The sequence below is a fragment of the Borostomias antarcticus genome (genome assembly GCF_949987555.1).
Source record: "Borostomias antarcticus genome assembly, contig: scaffold_84, whole genome shotgun sequence".
Taxonomy (NCBI): Eukaryota; Metazoa; Chordata; class Actinopteri; order Stomiiformes; family Stomiidae; genus Borostomias; species Borostomias antarcticus.
This window is the reverse complement of record NW_028176215.1, coordinates 456,331-460,040: the sequence shown is the minus strand read 5'-3', so window position 1 is coordinate 460,040 and position 3,710 is coordinate 456,331.

Here is a 3,710-nt window from a genome sequence, read left to right as displayed (position 1 = left end):
GACCTCTGTTGTTTCGACCCTTCTTAGGCACTCCGGCAGGGTGTTCCAGAGGTTGGGGGCATAGAAACTAAAAGCTGCCTCTCCGTCTTTCTTGCTCCTGGCTTTTGGGACTGTTACGAGTTCAGTACCTGAGGATCTGAGTGGTCTGTTGGGCATGTACCTGACAAGCATTTCTGAAATGTTTTCTGGTGCGTGACTGTGGAGAGATTTATAGACTAGTAATAGTATTTTAAAGTCTATTCTAGAGTTGACAGGTAACCAGTGTAGTGATTTAAAGGCTGGTGTGATGTGTGCCCTGCGTCTAGTCTTAGTGAGGACTCGTGCTGCAGCATTCTGTATCATTTGTAGCTTAGAGATTGCTTTCTTTGGTAGGCCTGATAGTAGAGCATTGCAGTAGTCCAGCCTGCTTGTGATGAAAGTATGCATAAGTCTTTCGGTGTCAGCCTGAGAGAGAAAGGGTTGCACCATGGCAATGTTCCTTAAGTGGTAAAAAGATGTCTTTGTAATATTCATGATGTGGTTTTCGAAATTAAGATCTGAGTCAAGTATGACACCTGGGTTTTTAGCCTGGCATTTGGTGTCAATTTCCAGAGTTTTTAAATGTGCAGATAGTTTCTCTCTTTCAGCTTTTTCTCCAATGATCGGTACTTCTGTTTTGTCCTGGTTTAGTTGGAGGAAATGATGTGACATCCATACATTTATATCCGTAATACACATGACAAGGCAGTCAATCAAGCTGTAGTTACTGGGTGTTACAGAAATATAGAGTTGGGTATCATCTGCGTAGCTATGGTAGCTAATGTTGTGCCTCCGGATGACACTGCCAAGGGGCACCATGTACAGGCTGAAGAGTAGAGGTCCTAGGATCGATTCTTGGGGCACCCCACAGGTCATAGGGATCTTTCCTGAGCTATGGTCACCGAGGGCAACGAAGAAATCACGACCGGTTAGATAGGTCCTAAGCCAATTAAGGACTGGACCGGAGAGGCCAATCCACTTCTCCAGTCTTTTGATGAGGATTGCATAATCTATAGTATCAAAGGCTGCACTCAGGTCCAGGAGGATGAGAACAGAGAGCTCTTTGGAGTCAGCATTAATTCTGAGGTCATTTACAACTTTGACTAATGCCGTCTCTGTGCTATGATGGGCGCGAAAGCCGGACTGGAAAAGGTCAAGCGTAGAACTTGTAGCTAGGAAATCATTAATCTGTTTGAAAATCATTAATCTGTTTGAAAACAATAGTTTCCAGAATTTTACTCAAAAAGGGAAGGTTGGAGATTGGTCTAAAATTGCTAAGAACTGAAGTGTCTAAGTTGTTTTTCTTCAGCACGGGTCTCACCAAAGCAGTTTTAAGTATTGGTGGGAAGACACCTGTAGATAGGGAGTCATTAACAATGGCTAAAATGTCATAGGATACAGAGTCAAAAAATGTTTTGAAAAAATCAGTGTGGATGGGATCCAGCAGGCTTGTGGAGGATTTGAGTTTGGATACTACTTTTCTCAACATTTCTGTGTCCACCAGTGTAAACAAGCTCATATGTCCATTACATGGAGGAAGAGGATCTGTGAACAGGATGCATGGCCTTTCCTGGGTGACTTTCCTCCTAATAATCTTATCTCTGAAGTATGCTGCAAATTCCTCACATTTGGAGGTAGAGAGCAGGTTATCTGGTGTTTTTACGGCAGGGTTTATTAGGCTATCAATTGTTGAGAAGAGCACTCTTGAATTATTGCGGTTGATAGATATGAATTTTGAGAAGTGGTCTTTCCTTGCATTTCTTATTGCTTTATCAAAGGCAGCGAGATGTTCTTTGAGAATATCATGGTGGACCTGTAGCTTGGTCTTTCTCCATATACGCTCAGATCTTCTGCAGGTTCTCTTTAGTTGATTTGTTTCCTCATTTCGCCATGGAGCTTTATGATTGGCTGTGATCTTTTTCAGTTTAATAGGTGCTACAGAATCCAAGGCTGCCCCTACTCTGGTGTTAAAGGCGGATGCTAAGTCTTCAATAGTGCCTGACGGCCCCACTTCTGGAGTTGATAAATTGTTTGTGATCATTATTTCTCTAATACTATCGGATACTGCGGAGGTAAGATAACGTTTCTTGATAAAGCGCTAGTACTACTTTTGACTTTAGGAACCAATGCAGTGAAGAAGATACAGAAATGGTCAGAGAGAGCGAGGTCACTAATAGAGACGACAGTGATAGTCAGGCCCTTAGTAATCACTAGATCAAGGGTGTCATAATTTCTATGGATGATGGACTGTTAAGGCTAGTTAGCTACGGGGCTCAAGTGCACGACACAGGAGGCAGGAAGCTCTTTGCCCAGCAGGGCGTTTATTGCTGGAGCTGGGAGGGAAGGTAGTGCCCGGATGGCTCAGGTTGGGAGCCTGGCAGGCTGGAGGTTGAGGCCGGTTGGAGCAGCTGCAGTGGGTGGCGGGCAGAGTGATGGGCAGGCAAGCCGGATCACAGCACACCTGGTCGTTCTGTAGGGAACACGGAGAGACGAGTAAGCCTTGAGGTGCGGTGGTCCAGAGAGCACACAAACACACATATATATAAGCAGAAATACTTTGTTTAACAACTACGATACTTGCCAGGCGTTTCTTAGGGAAGATCTGGCGATGAATGGCTGGAGAAACCGGCTTCTTGTAGGTAGAGGGGGTTCATGAGAAGGTGGCAGCAGGTGTGCAGTGATCCGGCCATAAGCTCATTCGCCCATCAGCTCAACTCATTTCAGCTGTCGTTGGAGCGCCCTCAGTGCCCGTGCCGAGCTGCAGGGGGCGTGTGAGGTAGGCACAGAGGTGGAGGGTTGTGGAGAGGCGGAGGAGGGGGGCGTGTGTGGAGGTGAAACCGTAACAATGGACAGGAGTTCTGAATATTCGGTAGAGAAGGCAGGGCATTGTTTAGGAGGCCTATACATGGTTACTGCCAGAACTGGGGGCTGGCATTTTAAGAACATAGCGTGGTATTCAAAAGAGGTAAAATCATCAAAGGAGATGATCCTGCAGCTGAGGGCATCTGTATATAACATAGGTATTTTAGGAGCACTGTACTGTATCGTATTGATAGCAGTAGCCAGTGCACTGTGGCATCTTGTAAAACTGAAGTTACTATGTGTAGGAGTACTGTACATGATAGCAGTAGCCAGTGCACTGTGACATATTGTAGCCTACCTTTTAGCCATATTATCATCATATTGCTCAAATGTAACATGCTCCATCAAGTTAATAGCCAAGTTGAAATGAAATAAGACCTATTAGGGGACTGAGGGTATGCAGTGTATGCTGCCCGTGACAGAAACCATCAGCATTAGTGTAGTGTCTTATATAGTTAAATAAGACGCAGAGATATCTTCATGGTTCTTTAATGAAGACCAAGACAACCACAGAACAACAGTACGTAGACGTATTGTCACATGACTATTAGCCTACCAACGGCGGCTCTTAAAGGAGCCTGAACCATAATACTCCTCCCTTCTACAATCAAAGTCGTCTAGAAAATAAAATACACAGTGTAGATCTTCAGAACAACTATTACTGCTTGAACACTATATAACTCTCAGAAATTCCTGGGCCACCATCACTAGGCTATGGCCTACAGATCTAATCTGTCCGGTGGGTTTCGTGCTCTCTGGGGATATCTGGACAGCACTATCGTCCCGGGTTCCCCATCTTGTCCTGACAGGTCGTGTTGCATGCTCCTAGG